This window comes from Falco naumanni, chromosome 12 (genome assembly GCF_017639655.2).
Source record: "Falco naumanni isolate bFalNau1 chromosome 12, bFalNau1.pat, whole genome shotgun sequence".
Taxonomy (NCBI): domain Eukaryota; kingdom Metazoa; phylum Chordata; class Aves; order Falconiformes; family Falconidae; genus Falco; species Falco naumanni.
This window is the reverse complement of record NC_054065.1, coordinates 5,081,562-5,109,416: the sequence shown is the minus strand read 5'-3', so window position 1 is coordinate 5,109,416 and position 27,855 is coordinate 5,081,562. Positions and strand designations below refer to the sequence as shown.

Here is a 27,855-nt window from a genome sequence, read left to right as displayed (position 1 = left end):
ACCAATACTTCTGATGGAAACATTTAGAGCCCTCTAGTTCCTAATTCCAGCTGTACATTACTGCATCAGCAAGATGGAGCCAGTTAAGCCTGTTGCCTTAACCAGATCTCTGCTAGCTGATCAGTTAGTATTTTGACTGTGCTAAGCCAACACACTTGCTTCTATGCTATCACCCTATCCTGCAAACGATACAATTATCAGGCATTTTAATAGAAAAGACACACACTGAGACAGAAAAAGTAGTGCTTTGTGAACTACCTGCTGCCATCATGGTCCCAAGTGACCCAGCCCAGCTCTGCCATACGCCTGCTATCAGCATCACTTGTGTACTCAGAACAGCTTATCCTTACCCCATCACTCCACACATGGGAGACTATCCCCTTATTACCCTCACCCAGGGCCCTGACCTCAATTATTAACTGCGTTTAGCAAGGACATTATTAAACCTGACTCTCTGCTCCCAGATGAGCGATCATGTGTCTCTCTTTAACCCAGCAGGAACCTTTTTCTCACCCCATGCCCTTCTTATTACCCTTTAATGTGCCCTGAAGCCTCTGGAGCAACCCCATCCATCCTAGATAATATCATTTCTAGAAGGAGAGTAAAAAAAAACCACAACAAACCAGCAGAGTCCATTCCTGAAGATTTTTTCCTAACTGGCTCCAAAACATCTTTCCATTTCCTTCCTATTTTAATCATCCATCTCTAAGAACAAATTCTAAAACACCAACAGGCCTCCAGTAACAGAGAACTGCTCAGCTGTAGATTAAAGCATGCTACAGTTTTTAGCAGCTTTTTTTACTAGCTCTTTATACCTGTGAAAACTGACCACAACTGTCTATTATGATTAAAAAGCAAGTAGATATTAATAACCAACTACTAATTAGCTTACTTTTTAATCATGGCTTTTCTGCCAAACAAACACAGGAGTGCCACTGAAACATAATATAAAATGCCAGCAAATGTCTCCGCTTCTGTGCTTGGCAAATGCAGCTTGCAATGCGCTGCTGACATCAGGGCAGTGGAGGGCACTGGGTGATGCTCAGTGCTCCTCTCAGGCTCTGGCACAGGCACAGCTCTGCACCAGGCTGTGGCTGGGCCATAAGCCTGGGCCTAAGTTAGAGCAGTCTTAAGGCAGCTTTACTTCGTAAGCAGCAGCAAAAAGCACAGTGGAGACTGTTCCAGCAGCTGAACTGAGGAGACATCGGCAGCCTCTAATTCCATTTTCTCTTTCCTCACTCCTCTTCTGGAGGCTTTTATACAGTAGGATCTGGCAGGGCTCATCTTGTGCTGGCAAGGGAATGCCTGTGTGCCAACCTCAAAATCCACAAGTGTGTGGGAGACCCTGGCTTAATTGGTAACCTCAGCTGGTTAGAGATATCTGCAGTGTATCTGCATCTCATAACAAGGCTGTGCCCTTTGCATAACCTATTCAGCAGCAACAGTGGCTGCCCAGCCAGCAATGCATCTCTCCCATCTCCTTCGTTTCCAGTACCAGACACCAGACACTATACCAGCAGTCCTTGCCACAGTGCCCCATGGCTTCATCTGACCATACCTCAAGCTAGCGCCGTCTACCTTACTCCACCTAACTGACCGGGCAATCTCACATCCCTCCCAACACCGCCTAGTGCAAGAAAAACTACTCTGGGGCTGCACTTCTCAAGATAACCACTGTATTCTTCAATTTCCACTACTGTCTTCTATTACATGTTTGTATGGTGCCCAGCATCCCACGGCCCTCATCTCCTTCAGAGCCTATAGGGGCTGCTCTATTGCAAAAAATACATACCAATGAACAGTTGGAGAGCACACAAACATTCATCAAACCTATCCTTTGAATTATGGCAAGCAGCTGAGAAATGCAGCAGCATTCATATAAAATGCTATGACTGAATATTGCAAGCTCAACCAACATTTTGCGGATGAGAATGCTCCCTCCCCTCAAAATATTTGTTTTCAATACCCACAAAGTAGTATAATGTCATTTAGCGAGGAAAATTCTGGCAGTTGATGCACAATCTGGCAGAGCTACAAGTACTGTAGGTGTTATGATACACACACAACATGTTTTACAAATAGAAAGTGGTTTCCAGAGTTCTTTAATATATTCTAATTTCCCCCACCTCTGCCCAAAAAAGCTGCAGTTATGAAAATACTGTTGCATACTGAAATATTAAAACTAGAAATCTGAAGAGAGTTGTTTTTTTAAAAAGCTCTCTTTTCAGCTACTCCTTCTTCTTTTTTTTTTTAAGTCAGGTATGTTTTTAGCAACTTAAACAGGTTGGGTTACCCACAAGAAGTAGTAATTTTTCCACCTAGCAGATTGAGGTATTCATACCCTCTTTAAACATTTCTAAATTTATTCTCCACTATTATTCAAATAGAAATATTTGCATGTACACCCTGAATCGGATAAAACCCTTTCAGTACTAACCCATGGGTAGAAACCACACAAATGAAGATTAACAAAATGCACCTTCTTTGAATCCAAAGAGCCTGTGGAAAAAATCCTTCCAAAAATCCATCCTGTCTCAATTGGTTATTACTATCATTTCTTCATTTTAAAGGAGAATCCTGCTCAAGACTAAACCTAGTACCTATTCTACATGCAATGAGATATACCCCTTACCTGAAGAACTTGCTGGCTAATAGCTGGATGGGTAAGGAGTTATTAGCCTAATTTACAGGTGGGAGACCAAAGAAAAAAAAGACACCAAATGAACTCTTCGAGGCCACCTGAGACACCTGTGTCAGCACCAAGAACTGAACAATTTTCTTGCATACTAGTCCCATGCCTCAGTCACAACACAAGGCTTCCTTCCTAAGTAATCGCATCAGCCGCTTCTTGTGAATTTTCAAGGTGCAGAAAAGCTGAGTTTGAACTTTTTCAAGTCTCTGAGGTCACCAGCTTCACTCTCAGGTGAAGTGACCACACTCACTTTCAGGAAAAAAAACCCTTGCAGAGCATTCAGGCATGAGCAATGAGTCACACTGCTGTTTGTCAGCGACTGCCCCATCCAACCCACCCATCCAAAGAAAAGCATGTCTGCTCTTTGTGCGTGGGTACTCCCAAACCAGACCTTCACACAAAATCACAGAGCGGACACACCAGCCTGATCCCACAAGGAGTATGCCAAGGACATATCACACAGTGCTAACAGTAACATTAGCACTGTACTAGCATCCTACACCTGAACCAAGAAGTGGAGGTGTGGGGGCCTTACCTTCTCTGGGCAGTGCCACAGGACTGCAGGCATGTAACAGAGCTGGTCAGCAGAGAACTGAGTATTTGGTGAGCACTAACTACACAGTGCTCATCTGTGCAGTGAAGATATGTCAGAAGTTTCTTCTGAGAACCTGAACGGATGGGCAGATATGTCTGCTGGCGACATCCAAACCCAGCGTCCTAACAGTTTCACAGGTATTTTCATAATCCAAATAAAGATGTTTCCAGTTTGTCACAGATGAGAACCTCCAGAAAATACACTCTTGTCAGTTTGCTTTTCTGGAATGGGGGATTAGCAACTAGGTACTGGGTTCCCTTATAGGGAGAACAGCAAAGTGGAGAAAACTCCAGTCTACTGTTGGGTTTGGCAGGCTGTGCTACCCTAAGTACAGGAGGACCTCAGGGAGCAGGATCTGGAAACTACTGGGGTTTCTCAGACTTCCATGACCTGTTTATTCCCACAGCCTACAAAAGTACCGTGCTCAATCCAATACATTTATTCCACAAAGAAGAGCAGCCTTTTCAATTGCAAACACCCATGCTGCCAACATGAAACACCTCCCAGACATCTTTTAATTGCTACACATGAAGCAACCATGGGGCTTTATGTAGGCTGTAATGAGGAACAAGCTCTCACCCTCCACTGCTGCTGAAGAGGGGATGACATGATGCTGAGAACAGGGCTAGCAGTGTGGTACCTGTGTATCAGCTGCAGATCACGACCACAAGGTCTGTCTGTAGCCTGAGGACAAAAACCTGAGAGAGTAAGTTGGTACAAATTACATGAATTACCTAAATAATGCTTGCTAGAAAATTACATCCCAATTCTGCCATCCGTTAGTCTGCAAGTAGCTCCACAGACAGCAGAGGAACTAACACTAAAATAAAGTATTACTCAGCAAAAGGTGGGGCTGAGCGATTGTGCCTTTAGCACTTCTTGCCTGTTTGCAAGTAGACTCCCATCTTTACAACACCGTTTATTGGGCCAGATCCTCACCTGGCTAGCTCCTCTGAGATGAACTCAACAATGCTGACTGAAGGTAGCTCTGAATTCATGATTTACAAGCATGTGCTGATAGTTACTGCAGCCTGTTGTCTGCCTCCAAGTTGTTTGCTAAATTCAGTAGCGCTGCTTGTGGTATTTCCACCTCCTGCTGCTGCACAGGTGCCCCAAGTCATTGAGTTATGAATGGTGAGTCCAGCTTTGAGCTCCCATCAAGCCATTTGTGAAAAGCTTTTTAACATGGCTCTTTCCCTTGAAAATTTGAGCTGGGAGACAACCCTGACCACCAGTCCAGTCTCCAGACGAGCTGAGTCCCAACCCAGCAGACCACGCGGTTAAGTCCTGAGGGACTTAAGCATGTGCTTAAGTTCTCTGTTGGATCAGTGCCTTTACAACCAGTCCAACTGCTTTGTTAGCAGTGCTGAGCACCAGGGCTGAGCTCCAACAGGAAATAGCAGCTTCCCTTTGAAGTCCTGCCACTGATGTTCACGTAGGTGGGACTTCAAAGAAGAGCCACCGCTTCCCCTCCCAGTATCGGAGGCCCCAGTGTTGGAGAAGCAGTACTGCTGGTTTTAATTGCATTAAGGGATGCTTTAGGGCGGACGATTCAGCCCTTCTCAGAAAAAGGACAAGTTAAAAAGGTTCCCACCTGCTGGCAAGAGACCCAAGGAAAGGTTAACTTGCACCCCGAAACACCCTTTAAAACAAAGGTCTGTGGAAAGAAATCTCTTCCCCTCTGTTAACTGTTTTCCCGAGTGCCACTGAAAACTACCATGTGTACCTTGTGAGCATCTAGTTTACTCTGGAGCTGTACTCCTCACCATCATAAGGGCCCCTCGCCAACTGGAAGTGGATGAGGAATGGCCAACCTCAGCTCCTGTAATAGGCATCGCTGGAAAAACTGACCTCAACAACAGCTAAACTGAGCCAACGTGAAGAAATACCCCCACAGGCAACCTGCACGGCTGATTCTGCTGCTGACTGACTGTGCAATCATACACAGCAGCTCCTTTAACTTCCCTGTATCTCTTTTCCTTGAGGGAAAACAAAGCAGTCCACATCCTAAATGGTGTAAATAAACTGAACTGGTATCAAAATATGGCTCCACCTTTTCTCTTTCCAGTCTTGCAGATTGCCGATATCCAGTTCCTCTCTAAATCTTCCACCAGGAACAAAGCCCAGTCAGATGGGAGAGGGATCAGACCCCTAACACAGAAAACCCCAAGACCTGTGGAGTACTGAATGCACTAGAAAAGCAGCTGGCATGAGCAGGGATGAAGAGAAACAGTGCAGTTCACATGGATTTACAAAGCCCTTCCATGTTCATATTGCTTTTTTCTCTTCCCTGGAATTCACTTCATATATCTAAACTCCATACATTTCTACATACAATAGCTAGCTACATAAGTAGGCATGGATTTTGAAAGAAGATCAGTGTTATTTGCATTATTTTGTAATTTGTAGTTTTGTATTATTTGAGGACTGAGTACACAGAGCTCAGCTGAGCTTTGCTGTTTGGGTCACTGACTTGCCATAGCCTGGTCATCTCACCTGGTGATTTCATATTTTGCACCTCTACACACAACACTTGCCGACTGTTTGTAGAACAAAACTGAGTCAGCAGTAAAGCAATGTATGCCAGTGGAGAGTAATAAGAGGAGGAATTTTACCCCAGTAAAACCAGCTAAGCAAAGATGTGCCCCAAAAGTGCAGAGAGAGCTTAATGCCAGACCCTGAGGGGTTGACAACACCAGCAGCATCAGTACTATGTAACAAGACTGGACTTGACCATTCAAATGATCCCAGCCCAAACCTTGATGTCTGTCCTGGTGTGAAGAATGACCAAAAAGCTGAACTGAAACAATTTCTGGCTCAGGAAGAAAAAATCAGTATAGAAAGTCACTCATAGGCCTTTTAGTGGCACAGCCATAGGGCTATGGCTTTGCTTGGCCAACTCAACTGCAGAACAGCTTGCACAGAAATGCTTGAAAAAGTACCTCTTTTTATCAACAGAAAAGTTATTCTTTTAAATACATTTCTCTTAAAGTTTTGAGCTTCTACCAAAAAAATGGTAATATGCATTTTCAGCCAGAATTATGCAACTATTCCATATTCAGCAGTTTCCCATTAAAGATTCTTGGGAATTAGGAGTCTGGGGGTTTTAATTGCTATTTTTTCTGAATATTTAATCAACATTTTCCGCTGGGGGAGAAAAAATATTCTGGCCAAGTGTAGGTTTCTTTGCGAGGTTGAGAAGGGCAAGGGGGAGGAGGGGTCGCTGTATTTTTCCTTAAAGAGACAAACATTCTCTTATAACTTAAGTCACCAGCTGCACTTCTGAGCCTGACAAATTTAGAGGACTTAAAATCAATCAATAAAAAAAGAGCTTGACCACAAAGGAAGTTCTGGTCAACCCTTCAGCTTTACATCATAGACAACATTTATTTTATCACAGCCTTAAAAGATTAAAATAGAAAAATGCATCTTCTTGGAAAACAGCAGTTATTTTCTTCCACTGCTCAGATATTTTTATAAGCCCAATTCCACCAGCCTCACTCATGTTGAGAATCACCTTACCCTGCAGGGCAGGCCATTTATTTAGAGGCAAGATATTATGTCCCAAGCAGGACACTAAGATGCCTCCACCCAACAAAAACTCTACTGTGCAGCTGAGCTGGACCAGCCTACGTCCCAGGTCCAAGTCTGGTCTGAAGCATTACCCATACTGTCTGGATACTGGCCTCTATAAATAAACAGGCAAGAAGGTTTGGAGAAGAGGTGAAGCCTTTCTCATTAGTTGTGAGCAAGGAAGGAAGTTGGACCTTACCAGACTGCGGGAATTCACAACTCCCTCCTTCCTTTAATAGCACTACTGGAGGCAGAGAGGAGCAGGGCAGAGTGGCCTTACAGGGACAGTCCAGCAAAAGAGCCAAGACAACTTGTGAAAATAAATACTGCACATGAGTAAGGGTGGCAGAACTTGCCTGACAGATACCTTTCTTGCTCGCTAATCGTAACCACAATTTATAGCTCTTTCCATTAAATCTTAGCAAAAGGACACAATGGCACAGGGACTGATTTCATACACTGGCAAACGTACATCCTAATGCATATTGTTCAGAGAATTAGTTCTGATCATTTGTTGCCCCCTCCCAACATATTTTTTTAGTTGTTTATACATATCAGCTTCAGCAAAACTTCACTGGGAAAAGGTTTTTCTGGTCCAGGAGGAAAATTCTGGTCAAAACACACATAAACAAACCTGCCCAGAGCAGCCAACGGTTTCAGCATTCAGCTGGAGCACAGAAGATGTACATTTGAAGGCCCAATACAGATCAGGGAGTTGAACTGGGATCTCCTAAATCCAAGAGCGGCATCTTAATCCCCAGGCAACAGGCCATTCTTGGATGTTGCTTTCCTGTAGGAGTCGTTTCATATTGGATGTAAGTCATAAAATATTTGCTGGTAACAGTGAGACCAACTCTGCAGGCCAGAGGCCAGAACACTGAAGCAGAAGGAGCAGCAACATGACGCTGGGTCTCCCATATGCCAAGCAAGTGACTTGGCTATCTACTGGTTTGTTGAGGTAATAAGAGAAAAACAAACACTTTACAGATCCTGTGTCTTTCAAGCAGAATGGAAAAAAACTTGAAATCTCACAACATCTTGTGCAACAGGAGAATCATTTCCTACCCACTGTTACAGGGGGGTAGATCTGCAGTGTTTATCACCTCTTGTTGCCAAAGTCAGAATCTGGCCTGCTGCCTTCCACCCTAATTCAGAATGCACTTTCATCTCTAGTATAAACACCGAGAAATATCAAAAGCCCCGTTGACAGTACTGCTCTCATTTTCTGCTTTAAGAAGTTGCCAAAATGTACAAAATTAAACTCTCCGAGTCACAGTAGGCTGTTTTGTCAGTTTATCCAATTGGTAACGTAATACTATCGTAACCTCTATCATTCTTTCTCTTTTCTTTTTTTTTTTCTTCCCCTACCCCCTTCCTTTCTTTTTTTCTTTCTTTCTTAAACAAGAATTTCCCCTGGAAGGGAACACAGTTCCTCCAAAAATTAAATCACAGCATCAAATTTCAAACCCACAAATATAAATCAAATATCGTTCTGTTGACACTGAGGAATACAACTTTGCACAACGCATGCTGCTGAAGCATTGTCCATGCGACAGTAGGTAGACTATGGATATTACTGAGCTAAAGGAGCTTCTCTGGGATTTTTCCCTGAAATTGCAGGAGTCGGAAAGAGGCATGCTTCACCGTCTCCTACCTACTACCTCAAAGAGCACATCTGAGGACTGGCCCTGTATTTTCTTTTCTTCCTTGTTCCTTTCAAAACTCATGGGAAATTCTGGGCCTCAGAAAATATAGAATTAGGCCCTTCCTTATTTCATTAACGAGACCAACAGCAAAATAAGTAGCACCAATTTACAAACACAATTCTGTGGAAAACTTCTAGGAAAACAGGAGCAATGCCAAATGTTTCTCTAGCACCAGAGTGCCTAAGCAGGGAAACACATCCCCATGGTGAGGCATGCATGACATTTGCAAATGACCTTCACATGAAATCAAATGTAACATACATTACCTCAGTACATACCTCATACATATCTCAGTACATTCATTCTTAATCTATTACTGATATGACTCATTAACATATTAATAGCAGTAGCGGTATTAATAGGTGTAATATTAATAATAATAATGTCATTGTAGTACTAACAGGTTTCAACATGCTAGCGCTTCTACATGCATATAACAAAAGCATTTGTGACCCAGCATCATAGAGGTGGTGAGACAAGAACTTTGATAGCCCTACCAGTTACTTCATGGGATGTGTGCTATTATCTCTTGTTATCTCCCTGAGGAATTACAGAAGATCTAGAAGTGCAACCATAAGGATTGTTCAAGGTATAAGATCCCTGACAGTATCTTCGCTGGACATGGGATCAAACCCTAAAGGATGGGTTTTTTTTCATATTCCCTAAATGTTTCTGGTGTACTCCATCAGGTGTGAAATGACTTGTAGGACCTACTGAGCGCTTGCAGAGATTTTTGCTTCTCCAGGTTGCAAGAATACTCACACCTCCCTCAGGAACATGTTTTATGGAGTCATTTTGCAGAACTTGTCAAGAACCACTGGGCAGGAATAACACATAGCCTAAGAAAAGCTGCTGTATGTCTGGGTTTCTACCCTTGATTTCCCTGCTCAGAAATCTCACCTGAAAGGACTTGAGGAATTGATCTGTTAGTTTGGGGTTTCCAGAAGCACAGCTCCCCTGATGTCAAGAGAAGACCCTCACTCAGCTGAGCCCACCTCCAAAGCTCAGCCAGCACTGCCACACAACCAGCAGACCAACAGAGCCCAACAAAAGCACGCTGACCAACGGCCTAGCTCTTTCAGAGAAGTGCCTGACTCACACTGGTTGTATTCTGCAAAGGGAAGATGCTTGCCCAGCTCAAAGTTATTGCATGATTTCTGATTGTATAGTACAGATCTGATTTATCATTAGGTGCAGACACTGCGCATGAGACTTGGGGTGAACTATAGGTTGAGGTTTCAAGTATCCTTAAAAATCTACCACTTTAAGACTCCAGCTTCAGGGTCGGGCCCTTCCTTGGTTCTAGAAAACTCACTATGAGAAAAAAACTGGACAGTACCCCTAGCTTCACACACAGACAAAATCTGCAAGCACAAGTCTGCCTCTGCACCTCCAACGTCATTGTGCAGGGGAAAATAAGCCGTTCTGTGGTGTCTTGCCATATATCCCTGAATCTATGGGATCCAAAATCCACACCACAATGGGAGGTAAGACTGGGCAGGCTGAGAGCCACAGCTGGGGTAGAAAATATCCACAGCAGCATAAGAACAATAAAAAGCAACACTATAATTACCTTCCTGCTCACCCTCACCATGCTGCAATGAAGTCTCTGCCACTAACATCTCATCTACATACAAAGGCAGTGCATCTCTGAGTATATTAGAATAGCAAAAGCACTACAGCTCTCGTTAGAAAGAAAAGTTGTATGATAGAAGTCACTTTGACAGCAAAATAACTGCATTTAGATGAGATCTTGTCCCACTATAACCAGTGGTAAAAAAATTAATACAGAATTATTTCCTAAGAAAAAAGTGGTATCAAGGCAATTTTTCATGTAAGCCAGGCCTAAAAAATGGTTCTTAAGAGTCGCTGCCAGGAAAATTACCTAATATTCCAACTCTTCCCCAAGCCTCATGGTACCCGCTATGGCTTTTAAAACCCTGTTCTTGCAATGGCACCAGCTAGCCTTGGGGTCTGCCCAGAGACACTTGAGAACAGCAACACTGAAGGTGCAGAACCACAGGATGGGTGTGGGCTCTGAAGGCAGCATTTCAAAAGAAGGAAAGCACTTAACTGTAGCCTATTAACCACTCAGGTGGTCAGCTAAAGGGCACCCATTGAGGCTGACAGTGATGATGTTGCTCTGATGCTGCCTCAAGGGAGCTGTCTGGCCCCAAGAGCAGCAAGAGATGGGTTTCCAGCCCCACAGCCAAGTCTGCCACAGCCTTGCTGGAGATGGCTTGGGACACTGGAGGAGTTGTTAGTGTTTACCTTCACAACTGGTTTATCTGGCTCCCACCTGCTAGCTCTTCAGAGCCCCCAAACTATTATTATCAAGAAAAATGTATTAACTGCTATGTGCCCAAGTGAATAAGTAGACAGGCTCACCCACTGGGAATAGGAAAACAAATTCTCAAAGCCAGATCTCTCCTCCTCCCTTTCCTCAGGCTTAGCTTTATTTTTTAAGACAGAATTGAAACCAGCCCAGGTCACCCCATGCCAGGCAGGAGGGACGAGCCCCCAGGATCTTCCTTGCCTGTTTTCAGCCTCTTTCATAGCTTCATCCAGATCACCCAGATAATGGGCAGAAACCTGCTGTGTGCTTGCTGCAGTAACCTTGCAGCCTTGCCATAGCTGTCTGCCTTCTTCCTCCAATAGCCCCCTGCAATCTCCACCAGGGTAAAAAATAGCAAGTGGGCTCCCCCTTCCTCACCATCCCAAAAAGAAGAAAAGCTCCTTGATGCCTCTCTCCTCTCCAACCATAATGCTGATTCCTGATAATCTGTCCTGCGCAAAGAATTAAGTGATAGGCCCATGTCTCAGCAGAGGAAATACAGTGCTTGGATCACACAGAAACTCCAACAACTTTTTTATGAGATCTACAGACGTGTAAACTTTACCTTTGCAGTGCTTTTGTGAGGCCTTTGCTGCTGAAACTTACTCCTCTCTAGAGGTGAGGACAGTCTTCCCAATGCCTCTGCGCTGTAAGAACATGGGCTTTTATATGCAGGCCGCTTTTATGGAGGGTTTTGAGAGGAGAGTACCTAAATTGAAACCACATTGCCCAGCCTGAGCCAGAGCCTGTTGCATGAGCCCTGTCTACTCCTCAGGTCTTTCCAGTGCTGATTGCTTCCCAGCGAGAGCACTAAACAGTGGGGCTTACAGCTCCTGGGAATCTCGAGCATGGAAACAGTACTTTAACAGCTTAGAAGCCTCCACCAGAGCTCTGGGATACTTCTCCATCTTTCCAGGGTCTTGGTTGGTGCAAAGTGGCCTGAACAGCTCTTTGTATCTGTAGCTGCTACAAGAGAAACACCTTTCCTCTCTTTTTTTTTTTTTTCGAAAGAGAAGCTGTTGGGACGTGCTCACCATCTCACTCTCTTCTGATAACCCTTTCGGCATCCTTCCGTTTTCTGGTTATTCTTTACCCCTGAAATCTGATTCCTGATCTCAGCCCTCTCTTATCAGTCCTTTCACTGAAGAGTTCCAAAGCAATGGGTTAGTTTTAATCTTTGCGCTCTTTCTCTGTCCCTGAGGCCTCTTTTTGCTGGGGGAGGAGGTGAGTGATAGGACTGACATTTGTGGGGGGAAGGGGCTGCCATCCATTAACTCGCTGTTATCTATCTATTCATCTGTGCAGCAAAACAAAGGTATGGTTGTTGCTCCAGCTCGCAGACCTGCGCTGGCTTCACTCCAGCTACTGTGGGTCATAGGAGCAGAAGAGATATGGAGGCATGGCCTGACAACAGCCCAGCAACCAGAAGGTAAGGCCTCCTATACGGGCTCTGTGCTGAGATCTATACAACCACGTCCTTCCCAAGAGCTGGTACCCAAGCTGTGCTGCTGAAGTGAGCAGGAGGTGAGCCCATCCTGGCCATAGGCTTCCTCCATTTGGGTGTATAAACCTGCCTGTAAAACACAGGACTGATTCTGCACCACCCCAGCATCTGGCAAACCTGTTTTGGGCTGTGCTCTTACTTAAGCAATTATATAGGATATAGGGTGCTAGAACATGAGTTCCCTTATCTCTGTTTCCCACATTACACCCTTTCCTAAGGCAAATTGATGCAGCCCCATTGAAGCCGAGGCATTGATTGACACTAGCTGAAGATCTGGCCCCGATTCTGCCGTGCTTTGCCTCTGGGTAGTCATTTACACCTGTTCAGAGTGCAAAAGGCAACCAGCAGCAACCGCTGGAGCTGCAAAGCAGTGAAGTCCCATGCCATCGCCTTCAGAGCCCGACATGCCACGCACTGATCAGTGGCACAGGGCCCAGTTCCCTTTGCATCTAAGTTGGTTTTGGCGTTGCACATCGACATCCTCTCTTCAGCTTCTAGTAAACCTTGAGATCGCTGCCAAGTCTCATGAAAGAAAAAGTTGGTGACCCAGTTCCTGGAGGGTGACTTAGTGTAAATAACTTTCAGTGGCATGATGACACCCTCATGAAATCTAGCAGTGTACTTCTCAGTCCATGAAATATGGAGCCAAGAACCAGTCCTGCTCCAACGTTACATGGTGAATACCTTTGCCTTTCCTTGCACACGCAAAATCCCTGGCAACTTCCGGAGAAGAACTACGGTTGTGCAAGCCAAACAGGGCTTGGCATATTTTCTGAATCATCAAAACAGCGCCAGTTTGCATGGACAACATCAACTTTTGGGCAAAGCTTGCCAATACCGAAAAAAACGCTTATGCCTGAATTAGACACCAGTTCACTGCAGTGAGCTTGTCTTTCCTGGGTTGTCTTTTCAGCCAGCTTTAACCTTGTGGCCAAAGAGTCTTCCAGGGACTAGGCAGACCCATCTCCACTCACTGCTTGCAATATACCTGGCAGAAACCGAAGCTGAACTTTTCTTTCTTATTTTACTGATCTCAGTGACACTCTGTCTAGCATGGCACTATTTGGTGACCTCAGCAGAGCCTGTGCAAACAATGGTGAAGCTGGACAGCCACCAACACACATCTTCATGTCCTCCATCTTTCTTGGAGTCTTCCAGGCATGACAGTCACTCTGGCTTTTTCCATTGCTATCCAAAATCCTGTGAAATTACTGGAAGGCCTCCGGAACCAATTTCAAACAAAATGGATCCAGCATTTAGATCTAAGGCACCATGTTTAGATCTGTGAGTTGCTTTGGGCTTCTAATTTCCATGGGGATTTGCATAATAAACTACAGTAATAGGCTGGGCGAGTACATGGAGCAGTGGCTGTGAGCCAGAAGCTAATGAGCTCCATTGCAGACTGTTTAGCGCTGGACAAGTCACTTGACCTTCCAAAGTCACATCATCTCCATCTGTGAAATGGGGATAGTAATACTTGCCTCACAGGGGTGTTGTGAGGATTAATTAGCTGCTGCTTGTACATCGCTTTGATGATGTTAAGAACTACTAAGTATTGTTATTGTATCATGGCTGGGATGTTATTGCAGTTAGAGCTAAATCCTGCCCTTGGAAAAAGATGCGTCTTTCCCCACGTCTTGTAAAATCAGCTGCTAGGCTTGCGCAAGTAGCGTTTATATAACGTTGGTACCAAACATCAATATGCACCTTGTACCTTTGACGTTGCCAAATCCCCAGAACAATAGCCTGCTGGGAGTCATGTGATGCACCATCCTGGAGCAAACAGCTTTGGGCAGGAGCCCAACTGCAAACTCTTTTCTCTCTTCCCCCACAAATTGAAATTAGTAAATGTTTCCATCAGGCATTTCAGCGGTGACCTCAGGTTTAGAGCTCAGTGTGCCATACAAAGCCCATGGGCACACCAGCCCAGGCAACACATGCTACATGCTGCCGAGAGGACAGCCCGCGTGGGACAGGGCACCTGGGATAGCTGAGCACACTCCTGTACGCCGCAGAGCCACGACGGCTGCAGTGAGATGGGATGGCTGCAGGAAGAAATGGATACATGCATGAGCACGGACGGAAAAGGTAAGCTCCCCTGGACTAAACTCTATTCTTAGGTGGGTGCTTTCTCTCCCATATGTTCCCCTGAGAGCAAAGCCCGTTTGCTTCCTTGGCATTTGGGCCTAGATAATACAAAATAGCTCACAAATAAAACATTTGACCAACTGCAATGGGCTACAGCTCAGAATCATTAATAGGCTCAAACCACAGTATCCAGCCTATTCAAGGAACACATAGGAGTTATGCATCCAAATTTCAATGACATTTAGTGGAAGTCGGCCAAATGGCTCCCTTTGATTCCTTTGAAATTTGAGCCATAACTGTCATTGTATCTTAGACGTGTGAACTGCTCTGAGAAGTCTCCCATATAGATTAGACTGCGATCAAAGAGTTCCACTAAACTGAATTTTATGAAGACGGAGGGTTGAGGTGAGGCTGATTGGCAGCAACATTATTTGGAAAAAAAACCCCAAATCTAGCAAGTTTGAAAGGGTTAAAGAAGAAAGTTGTTTGGGTAGACAGTGCACATTAACTATCATTTTCAGTCAGCATGCAATGACTAGTTAGCAGGGCTTATCATCCCCAGCTATGTGAGGAATTACAATAAATGCCTGAAATGCAAGCAGGTTTCCGGCTTAGGCAGGTAAATAATGGAAGTCACTATTTTTGTCTGAGTTGCAAGAATTCCCAGCACACACAGGCTCCCCACCCCCTCCCTACTGTAACACAGCTAACTCTACTCCCTGCTGCTTGGCAAAATGAAGTCCTTTCATGCATCCTCGGGACTTTTGCTTTGTCTGCAGAAGTAGCCGACTCATGATTTCCTTTTTGGTGGAAAGTGAGAGGTTACATTTTCTGCATTCATGTGTTTTAAGTACTTCCAGAATGTAATGACCTATGGATCAGTGGAAGGAGATAGGAGCTGCTCTGAGACAAGGACTGCATGATTTGTAGGCAGAAAATAATAAAACAAGCGACCAGAACATAATTCTGGTGCTCTCAAAGCCTGGTAGTAATCCTCCCATTGCCTTCAGTGACATGAGGCTTCACTTCTGCAGCACCATTCCATGCAGAAAATACTCTCAAATTATTCAGTGATTCAGTTGCTTTTTGAACAGCCTCTGGAGAGAAACTCTGACTGCCTCTGCAGGATAGAAACAGGGTAAACTTTGGATAGCACGTAGCAGTAAACAGGGAATAAAGTCATTAAAGTCGGTGGCTTATTCTCATTTAGCTCAAGGCCCTTTTCCCTACCCTGGCATCCCCAGGCACGCGCCTGACCTGTCCTCTTTCTGAGGCCCCTTGGAAGTTTGTGTGATGCAGCTTTCACATGCAAGCTGAAAAAAACACTGGGCTCCCGCCACAGGAGGAGAATCAGGGAGGGACCCTGAGCCTCATGAAGTCCCATGTTGATTTGACCAGGGTCCAGGTAAGTCCATGAGCACCTCAGACCCTTCTGCTGGTGAATGTTTGTGAACCACTGCTGGGGGAAACCCAGCAGAGGTGTGGAGATGATGGTGCCAGGGAAGGGTTAACCACTGCCACAGCTCGAAGAGTGTCCTCCCTCGCTGCTTCACACATGCCGGATTTCTTAGCAAAGTGAACATATTAGCACTGGCATGCTCCCACACACCGCCTTGGCTCTGCTCCAGGAAATCATAACCCAGCTATTTGGCACACAAGGCCGCAATTTTATTTACACAATCAACTTCTTGATAAACATAAAACTTACAAAATATACCACGCCCTTAAAATAAAAAAAGGAAAAAGTGTGAGGGGAGAGCTGCAGTAACATGACCTTCCCAGCCAGAAGGGCCAACCTGCTTTGACTTGATAGCCCCATCCCCACAGAAATCACCTGTGGATACAGGAGTTTGCCCTGGCATTAAGGCAGGGTCCTGCTGGGAGAGACACAGTGTGGGACAGACGAACTCTGTGGGGCTGGGAGCTGTCAGAGGGATTTGGGCTGACTCAGGCAGGTTTCCTCCTGGGTACCAGGGAGTGCAGGCAGGGCTGCCAGCACCCGCTGCACCTATGGCCCTCAGGCCTCCCATCCTTACCTCCTTGCCTGGTGCCATCCCTACTCCTGGCTAGTGCAGCCATTCCCTCATGACGGGAAAGAGGGCCCTGCTCTGTCAGTAACCCCAAAACAGTGGGAGCCGGCCTCCTTTACTGCCCTTATCCTCTTCTTGTTGTGAATCTTGGCAGAGGAGTCTGTGTCTCTATGATTGTTATAATTTCCAACTCTATGCCCCTTAGTTAATCTATCCAAGTGCAAGTGACAGTTGTAGGTTTTATTTTGGGAGGAAAACATTACTGATTTCATATGGCAACCAGGTTTTCTAGAGGCATACTCTATTTTGCCAGAGCACCAGTCAATTCAGCTGGGAAGCAGGGAAGCCTAAATCTTCAGCAGCCCCCTAGGGCACACGCTGCCTTAGGTGAAGTTCTGCCTAAACATCAGATAAAACTGCATCAGCCTTGCAATGAACTGAGAGGCACACATAATATCTGGTGTCACCGGAACTCAGTTCCACCACCTTCTCCTTCACCTTTTGAGCTCATATTTCTCCACTGACCCTTCACAGAAATTGCCTTGCTTGACTACTTGACAAAAGGCTCACAACCCCACTCCATTGACTCTGTAGGCACTGGAGACCATGGTGGCATCTGGTGCAAGCTCTCTGATAGCTGGGGCTAATGGTTGTTCCACTAAGCTTCAAACTGGACACAGGAAGAAAAGGAGATGCTTAAACAGTCTAAATCCCACTTGAGAGAAACTGCATGAGAAAAAAATAATGGGCCAAGGGCATTAAACTGATTGATACTGGCTGAGGATCTGGACATATCTGCTTTATTGCTTGCAGATAAAAAGATCTGCCTGAGGCTAACAAGCTTTTGATAGTTTGGGAAACAAAGATTGATTCTTTAATTTTTTTTCTTTTTCCCATAAATAGGAAGAACCACCTTCAAATACCTGAGACACACTGCAATCATTTAGGCAGATAAACATCTTGATTCCTAGAGATAACAGGAGCGGAATGGTTGGCCTCAAAACCCAAGCATTCATGACAGTTCTTGAAACAAGAACATTATTACTCTCCATTTCCACAACAATTTACATAAAACTGCTAAGAAAACCCTTCTCCCTTTGCAGCTGGAAAATGTACTGTAAACACACTACCTGAACTCTTGCCATAGCTCCTGAACACCTGGAGTTGGGTGGGTGAGTGGGTCCCCTGGGCCATTCTCCTGGACACAGCTCAGGGTCTGCATCGGAGCCTGAGACACTGGTTCCTTTGAATGAATAGTGAGATGTGAAAGAAAGCCCCCTCCCATGGAAGGACAGGAACACTGGAGATTAGAGCCAAGGCCAAGGGAAAAAAATCTGCAGGACTGGGTAGTCTAGTATCATGGCAAAAAGCACCTCCTTGGAAGGAGAGCAGGCAGTTTCTGAAATAATCTAGTTGCCTGCCAGAAATTTTGTTTCTCTTCACAGGCTGGGAGAGGGTCCACATAAGCAGACTGCAACTGTGATGGATATTTCTTAGGCTATCCATTACAGAACAATTACCATGCATTTAGTCTTCTCTCTTCCTCTCCAAAAATCAGCAGCTGATATAAAAGCCACCAAGAGCTATCAAAATGGTTCTATCAGAAGCTGGGATAAGGATAAAATACCCTTTGGGGACTGCACCTTGGCTCTTGTGGGCAGGTCACAGAGCAACTCTGGGGATGCTGCAGGAGGCTACTCCAGCCAAAGAGCCTGCAGGTGCCCTCCTATTTTGGCAGCATCCTTCCTGTAAAGGTCTTGCACCCACCACTGTAACAAAACATTTGCAAAGTATAATTTAGATCTGCCTGCTACATATCCGGCTGAACATGAACAAAAGTCTCTCCTTGTATTGTGAATAATTTCTTCAAATACCAGGTATTGCCTCATTTCTCCAGAATGACCAAGTCCTACAATTTTATAGTGAGTAGCACTACATATAGTGACTTTCCACTAAAATAAATTTCACATCTCTGATTTAAAGCCAGTTTTTATCCTTGGTGAATGCAAGGACCTGAGTGCCTCTCAAGCAAAAACCAGAAGGCAAATTTCACCCAGAGAGACATACTAAAATCTCAGGATTTCTAAAGACAATCTCAAGATTATGTTTTTTTGGATGCTAACATTACTACTGCCATATAAAAAAGAAACAGCTCTCAGTATGCAGGCAGTTCATATAAGTGCTATAAACTGACAAACCAACTGAACTGGTTTGCTGAAAGTATGTTCTACAAAGAGCTTCCTCAGTCCATCTGTTCATCTTACATACTATACATTACCTCCAAAAACTAAATGTCTTGTGAGAAATGACAATTAGATACCAAGTATTTCCAGTTGCATGTAATTACTTAGCACGTTGCTGTCACTGCCGTTTTGGCACAGGCATGTAGAAGTGTGCTCCATCCATACAGACAACAGTCAAGGTCTATGCTGGTGGCTGTGGGCAGACTCCTTTGTAGCTGCAGCATCATTATCAGCTTTTCTACAGGGCACAGGTGGGATGAGGAGAGCCTACAGCTATCAGTCAAACCACCTCAGCTAATGCAACCCACCCCAGAGGGATTATACTACTAGCCAACAGCCTAGGGTGGCTACTGCATCACAGCTCTTTCTGTGGCTAAACATAGGGACACAGCAGTGGCAGGATCAAAAGCAGTGAGTACTCAGAGCTCCCTCGAGATTCCCATGTTCTTGCCACCATTTGCAAAGTTAACGGGCTATGCAAAACTGAGCAGCCATCAGGAGAACAAACTTTGGACTGGCAACCACTGCTCCTTGCAGCGTAATGCTGGGATAAGGATAAAATACAAGTGATCTTGCTACCTGACCTTCACACCTCACAACTCATGTGTCTGCCCTCCCCCTCCTCCTGCACTTCTGCCCTCTAAGAATGAGAAAGAAAGACCAGGGAGAGACAGGGCCCAAATCAGAAGTATCACAGTTCTGCAAGAAGGGACAGGGACCTTCAAGCTGAGGGACATTTCCAGCAGAAGCACTGATGATTTCTCAGAAACGGGCTCCCAATTAGCCTCATCAAGCCTATTTCAGAGCCACAGGAGGGCAAGATGTGGAGGAGGACTTCAAGGGTGCTTTCAAATGAACTGAATCAGAGGTTTACCCAACCCCGCTCTTTCAGAAGTTTCTGAATAACGCACCAGCTTGAACCACTGGAAAGAAACAAATAAATGAGCTGGCAGCTTTCACAGGGAGGAGCCTTGAAGCCCAGTTCCCAAGACCACGCCAACCAGCTCCGTGTGACAGCATACAGGAATGAAAATAGGTAGGTAACATTAACAGAAATACACTGAAACTTAATAACAGCAGCTTGTCAGGACATGCACCAAAGAGAAATGGCTCATAATAGCTACAGCCTGTATTATGAATGTTTCATAGCCATCTGGCTAACAGAGTTGCCTAAACTCAACTGATGTTTTCTGTGTGCTGTGGAAGGAGGCTGTCAAGCTGAAGTCCTAACATCTGTATTAAGAAAAGATACCATTTCTCTTGTTAGATGAAAATGCCTTAGAATAACAATGCAGCAATGAGCAGAGCCTCTAAGGAGCTAAGGCTGTGTCCTCCTTTGATGTAAATGAGCAAGGTTCACTATGGACAAATGGAGTTATCCCAATTTACACCAACTATAAGATCCACCCCCATTGTATTAACCTCTTCTTGGTTCAGTCGTAACTTTCATGTGTCTATCAGTAGTTTAAAGCAAAGGCACAGTCTTAAAGGAAAAGTACCCCCCCCTGCTTTTCCTCTCCTGATCTGATTCGCATACAAAATGGGCTTATGAACTCAAAAATTATGGGAGGGGTTCAGGGAGGAGGAAAGGGAGACACAAGAGCCCTTTTATTTTGCGTCTTATTCACAATGAAAATTGGCACAGAAGCCAACCACATACATTAACATAGTTTGGGCAAGTTTAAATCTCATGAATACATTTCTGTGGAAAAACTATGTGACTATGGAAAAATCCCCTCTTTTTTGCCATTTGAAAAGATAACAGGCTTCTATGTGGAACATACCCAGAACCTGCCTGATTCAGAGACATGGAAATACAAAGATGAATAAGGCTGAGTTTCCCATGCTAGGGGCCCATGGAAACTGAGAGGGGAGGAAGAAGTAAGGAGGCCCATTGACTCAGGAGAAGGACTTTCATCCTACAGGTGAAGGAAGTATTTGAAGGCACTAGTAACATCGCAGGCCTGTTCCAGAGCCCATTTAAGTCACTGGCAACATCTCATTGACTTCACTGGGATGTGGGTCAGGGCTAAACAGTTTTAAAATATAATGCAAGGTTATTTCTACATCAGTGTGTAATAAGTGGGATTCAAAACAGTTCAAGTGTGCCCAGCCCTGTGACTTACCTGCTTTCTGTCCACATGTCTGGCTGCTAGCTAGCCTGGCTGCTGCTTGGGCTCAAAGTCTCAGTATTGCACTGAGGAAGAGCTGAGCTCAGGACCTTTTTGGAAGACTCTCTTGGACTGAAGTGCACACTAGACTGCACCCATGTCTAAGTCAGGCAAGCTAGAAGAAGGAAGGCTTTGCCCAAATGTATCGGGGCATCAGCTGCACTTCTCTCTTTCCTTCCTGTATCTCCATTGCACTTCTCCAGCCTCAGGCTGAAGAGAGCTCTCAGTGTGAGCTGGAAGGTTTGCAAAGAGTAGTGGGCATATCTGCCAGCCAGTGTGGGTGTTCCTTTGTGTGATGGTATAAGTGCACCTGGCACCCAAAATCTGGAATCTAAAGCTAGCCCAGCCACAGCAACTTGCACTGAGGTATTCTGGCCCAACTGCAGTTCAGATACAGCCTTAAGAGTTCTGCAGAATTTGACAGTTACACAAAAATAGTGACCCTGCCTCATATATCCCTAATTGCAACCTATAAGCTATTGCCATTCCCATAAAAACCACCTTTGCCTTTGCTTACTGACACTGCACAGTGCTGTATTTATGGCAAAGGATAGTAACCTCAGAATGACTGTTTTCCTTTGAATGAACCAGTTTGCTTTATTATTAGCCTATCTGATACAATAGTTTGCATTACAAGTCCTTCATCAGATCACTTCAAAAGCACGTCATTGCACTAGACCTTTAATATCTTGCTAATTTGTTTCATAAATTACTAATTGAACTCTAAATGACTCATATTGGTATGGTGAGTCTCACCATACAGAAAACTCAATGATCTCAGAAGAAGATACATCATGGAATCATCCACTCCTGCTAGGTAACACAAAATTAAACAGTGGGGTAGGAGCAGGACGGGGAATTTTCCTCCACAATTAGTAGTTCAGAGCCCTTATCACTGCGATGCATCTAAGTACCACATATTTTTCACCTGTCTAAACATGGAGTTTCCACTGATGTCAGTGTGTGGAAGAAGCAAGGTGTATGGATCCACACATCGAGAGCAAAGGAGCTGTGGAGTAGATCAAAAAGGAACATTCTCCCTTCTGGACAAGTCCGTCCATAGTGCTAGCTCTGTTGCTTCAATGACACATAATGCACATCGCCACAGATGTCATTGCTAAATTTGGCTCCACTGGAGACATGGGGTTTGGCAGGGATCAGCAAACACGATTTTTCACAGATTGTCCAATGCTGACCACTTCCAGGCATACCAAGAAACTGTCTTTGCTTTTTCCAACACAACCACCTCCAAATGCAGCCTAGAAACAGCATCACACCTGGCACTAGCTTGGCAGCTGGTGAAAGGTAATTGAGTATGTCAGGACCAGTTCTCCAAATGCACAATTCTGTTACTTACTGGACTAGGCTGGAGAGAGGTCAGCAGGGCTTCAAGCAGCTTTGTCTGACTGACCCTTCTTCGCTCATTGACCTGCTGTTTTTCCCTAGAAGCCAGCCTGATCACCACTCGCCTTGCAGCAAAAGATGGGTTTCTTCTCACCTGACTCCTAACAACGTTGGTATCTACATCTGCTCAGCCACAGTCACCTCCCACCACAGTTCATGGAGTGACTAGGCATTTCTGGGGAGTAAACCACCCGGCCTACAGCAGATACCTCCCTTAGGATTAGATCAGTATCACTCCCTGATGGCTGTGAAGACCATTTAGCTCTAGATCTGCTGTAGATATTCACATAGAGCCAGAGGAATCCCATCCCAAGTGAGTGGTCAGATGCTGAGCTGCTACGACAAATTAAAAGCACACTTGTTTTACACACACAGTTGGCCTTGTGTGCATCCTTTGCTCCTTGCCCACCTATCTGGCCTTGTTCTAAGCTGCCTTTTATGACTGGCCCTAGGACAGGGAATTTGCTGCTGTTCTTACACATCCAATAAGCAACACGAACATGAAGACCGCCACATGTGCACAGGCGGTGCTGCTCTAGCACAAAGACTTGAAGCAGAACTGGTTAGCCAAGTTCTTACCTGTAGACATAAAGCCCCAACAGGGACCTTTGCAAACATCTCTGCTGGTCTCCTGCATTACCAGGCAGCGTTTCACCCAGCAGATTTCTGAACTTAGAAAGCTACATGGTTCCCTGGTATAATTACAAGTATACTCCCACTGGATTTAGCACCACTGGTTAACCAAACACCATGCATTAGTTCCTAAGAGAAAGACATTATTTATTTTACCCACAAAAGGTTTATCTTGTAGTACCCATCAACTTCCCATAGAAAGATCACACTCTACTACTATACATCAGTCATTAGAGGCAGCGTCTAAACTTTAATATCTCCAAAGGAACAATAATTGCGACCCTCTCAATATTTTATATCTGCAGACAGGCAAAATGAACTCACTGGAATCAGCAGGTGGTGTATGTTCAGCTGCTCAGAGTAATATTCGGCTTGCCTATTCCCAGCGAGGGCAGCTGACATCAGAGAAGCAATGCCCTGTGAATGTACCATTCAGTGGATAGGAGAGCCCAGAGTTTGTATGGTAGACATCAAAGTGTTTTGTAACATGCAGATGTTTTCCATGCAGAGGCTCAGAAAAGCGATAGCCAAGATTTTGAAAATCCTGCACTGTGGTTTTTTCTTCCTTTTCTCCCTCATATACCCCCATTTCCTTGCCTTTTCTTACATGGAAGAATGATACCATTAAAAATGATGGGTTATATCCTTAGCTGATACAATTTGGTGTGACTCCGCTGACTTCACAGAGCTATGCCTGTTCACACAAGTTGCAAATTTCTCCCATCAATTTAAATCTATACAGATTTACATCATGGGGAATAGCGCAACATTTTTTTCCATAGCTAATAAGCCTCAAAAAAAAGATGACCTTTGACATCTATTAAACTTGTATTTGGAGAAAAAGATTTCTCCCACCCTATCTCATGTCCTTCATCCTGCTCCTCTGTTTATTAGAGGGTCCTCCCAGTGCCATGTGAGCCAGAGCTGAGCTGAGTTGCTGAGAATAGTGCCCATGGATGAACCCACGGCTGGATCCGCTTGCTGACATATAGCTCTGTTCCCTTTCCATCTCCCCAAGTAACACTGTGAATACAACCCGTCCCAAATGTCCCTGAGTCTTGCTGAGGACAGAGCCCTCATCACTACCACCCAAGCTCACACACAGAATGTAGGTAAAAATTCCAGCTCTGTTTGATAGAGGGCAGCAAGTTCAATGCACAGGTCCCTCTGCCCAGGTGAGTTCCTTAACCAGCTAGCTAATAGCTATTTTTAAAAAGTTCTTCCTCCCTTTCATTTTCATTTCATGAAACATTTCAAGAGGGCTTGCTTTCATCTTCCTATGGAATAAAAACACATTTCGAAACCTCACCATTTTCTATTAAATTAAATTATTGTGTTCCCACTTGCCCTAACCAGAAGCACTGTACCACCACATCTGCAAAATATATTGTATTGTGCTATGATCTTGTGCCGTTCTGCAGAGAAACACAATGAGGTTTCCCATGACATTACCAACTGCCCTCACACACAAACTCCCTCCCATAAATAGGTGCCAGTCTATATACAGCACACATGAGGACAGACACTTCCCATCAGGAAGCAGTTTACTGAGCAGGCCGGGGAGCTTAAACACTTCTAAAAACTCCACAGCAACAACTCTTCTGCTGGACAATATGCTGACTGAGCCTGATTTTGGGATACATTGAATTATCCTGAAGAGGCAGGTGACTTAAGTGCCAAATTCCTTACCACATTTACTGATTTAATTTGACCACCGAAGTTCTCCAGGCTTTTTTGGAAGCCCAGTTACAATTTCAGGAACCAGTATGTCCAAGACAATCCCACAGGTTGAACACTGTCATTAAAAGCATAACCTGTTCCTGCTTGAGGCAAATGATGGGAGTCCCTGCAGAAGTAGTAGTGAATTAAGTATCATCTGTCTCAGTGGTGGCTCTGTATTATGAAGCAAGACCTAAGACCACTGGAGATCTCTGAGGCCATGGTAAAAGTCTTACATTTCTTCCAATAAAAGATGAGCTTGATACTGCCTAGTGACATGCAAAATATGTTTGGGACACATTTTCTGGAAGAATTGAGGAGAGACCAACCAAGATGATCAGGAGCTGGAGCTCATGATGACCAAGGAGATGTTGAGAGAATTAGATTCGTTCAGCCTCTAGAAGAGAAGATGAAGGAGAATTAGATTCGTTCAGCCTCTAGAAGAGAAGATGAAGAGGAGACTTTATTCCTGTCTCAGCTACCTTAAAGACAGTACCAAGAAGTACCAAGCCAGGCTCTTCTTGAAGGTGCACAGCTCTTGTGGTCATTGCACTGACAACTCGCATCTCCTAGACAGCATCCCAGTAAGGCTCTCCTGTAACCCACCTTCTCCAGTGTTATGTGTACGGGTACTCTGTATGCTGCTTTCCATATGATCTCCTGCTCTGAGATCAATGTTTCCACCCTGTTCCTCTTTCCCTGAGACTGCTAACTTGCTGGAGGTTAAGCTGCCTCTCAAACAGCCCCCATCCCACTTAGCCTGTATCCCAGGATTTTCTTTCATGAAAAAGGTACTGTAAAGGCTTTGGACCCTTAGCTGTGATTTACACTTTTTCATCTCCTGTAGAAAGCCTGCCGTGTATGTGATGATACCATTCAGCTCCGTTTACCTGAGAACTTAAAAAAATACCATCGGAGGTTGTTTTTTCCATATGGGTAAATAGTAGGGGTGGGAGTATTCCTTATGGGAAACCTGGAACAGTCGCACTCTGTCGGCCTGACATTTCCTGCTGTAATTGAAACTTTTGATGTTAAAAATTCCATTTGCACAGTGTCTCTCTAAGCCAGGCGGGGAGAAAGGCAGAGGTGGGTGCAGCATTAGCACAGTTTCCCCAACTCCCCCACTGCAGCCAGTTAAACTATAGCAGGTGAGATGCATAGATGTAAGGGAAGGAATATGAGGAAGGAAATACCAGCTGAGTTAGGTAATTTGGGTCAGAGGAAGCCAGGCATAGTTACAGAGGCAGGTACAGATTAAATCAACTTGAGGCTCTAGGTATCCGTGTCTGCCCATGCCCCTGTCCAGGAGGGCTGGGAGAGGTGCACCCACGTGGTCCTATGCTCACAGGGGATGTGTATCTTGGACATCTGGGGTCTGCCCTGAGAGGACAGGAAAATAGCTCCCGCCTGGGGACCCATGGGGAGAAATAATTTTTCCCTGTTCAGAGTTAAAGGACATTTAGTTGAGTGTCTTTAAAAATCCCACCCAATGCTATACAAACTAATCCTCAATGAAATCAGCGAAACAGCCAAAATTTCTGACCCAAGTCCCAACTGGCCTCAGATGGAAATCCAGGCAGAGGAGCCCACTGCTGCCAAACATAAGCTTATCCCGGTACCAGTCCCAGACCCCACCATAACCTTACACCTGAGGACCAGCACAAGCCTGCTACCCACTCAAGCCAGCCCAGCTGCCCCAGGCAGTGGCAATTCAGTTTATCCACAGGGGTCCTTTCCACTGGGGACACAGCTCATGGGTCCATAGGAGTTTCACCCAGCATGACTCGCCCAGCCTCTGCCTCAGCTCTGCAGCAGCCACCAGTCCAAATCTTACCTCTACCTCCAGATCCACCCCACCCCGGGAGCTCCTGTCATTCCCAGCCCTCAAGCAAGCCAGATGCCTATCCTCCTCCTCCACGAAACCTCCAGCAGGCTCTTCAGGGGTGAACAGCAGCAGCAAGAAACATCTGAGTGCGGGTATCAACACTGGCCCCAGCTCCCGCTAGCACTAAATACATTAATAAGACAAAGTACAGGACAAAATGGAACCTCTGTGAGTAATGGACATAATTACATTAGCTAGTCAAAGTAACTTTATGTTAAGAAATATTTTTGGCATGCCATGAAAAGTTTAAATCCTGTCACACCCCAACAGTTACAAAAGTCAAAGACAACACAACATGAGCTTTATTTTAACTGTTACATGCATTTGCATAAAAATGCTTCTTCAGAATGATAATGCAACTGTGCTTCCCCGTTTTGTTTTTTTGCTGTTTTCCCTTTTGATGCAACTTTCTTGCACCCTCAAAGGCATGAAGTAGAACAGGAAACAGTTCTGCCTGCAACTCTTTTCTCAAGCACCTTAAAAAATCAAGGCTCAATGCTTTCAGCTTCTTTCACATATCCAAAAACAAGACAGTGAAAAGACCAAGTACCTAGACACACCAATGATTTCTGAAAATCTGGATTTTCATTGTCAAATATGCATCTGACCCTCCAGCCATGACAATGACAGCCACAATAACAAGCAAATTACATTAATCATTATTCCTCCTAGCAATCCTTACAAGTAATGGGCAGAACGGGGTGAGAAAAATGAAGCTGGATCTACAGAAACAAACACTTCAGAAAGGAAACAATTGAGTTATTTGAACAGCTGTTCAGATTAATTCTCATTTCTAATCCTGTTACTTAAATGACAACTGACTATAAACCAAATCTGCTCCTTGGAGTTCCACAAAAAGTACATTCAGGAGCAGAAGTAGGGAAAACTTTCAGGTCTCAAAAATACTAAAATGCATTTTGTGGTGCTGACTTTCTAAAACGTTGTCAACAGAGTAGGCAAAACTAAAACCTAAAGTTTACCAGCTGTTACATTTTAATACTAGATCTAATATACATATGCTTATTTTTATTTAACTATTTTATTTGAGACAAAATGATTTTTAAAAATTTATATATATATATGGTTTTGTTCTGTTTTGTTTTTACTTTAGTTTTTCACAGAATTAATATCTTGGGTAAAAATGCATTTAGGAAGACCTAAAAAACCAGAATTGCCAATGATCCCAGTACCTACCAGTTCTTATATCTCCCACCAAGGTATCTTTCATAAGAAAACTCATAATAGGTGATCCAGTGTTCCCAGGCAAAGCTGGGATG

General features: G+C 44.6%; 1 long non-coding RNA gene across 6 annotated transcripts in view; it reads left to right on the top strand.

The window, feature by feature from the left end:
* Positions 1 to 14,160: 14,160 nt before the first annotated feature.
* Positions 14,161 to 27,855, top strand: part of LOC121095971 — a 30,213-nt gene continuing 16,518 nt past the window's right edge. For 5 of the 6 annotated variants that reach the window (XR_005830295.1, XR_005830294.1, XR_005830293.1 and 2 more), the window contains exon 1: positions 14,161 to 14,493. This is a non-coding gene — a long non-coding RNA (uncharacterized LOC121095971). Of the gene's footprint in view, positions 14,494 to 19,658; positions 19,803 to 27,855 lie in introns of all 6 variants that reach the window. The other variant, XR_005830291.1, reaches the window with a different exon arrangement.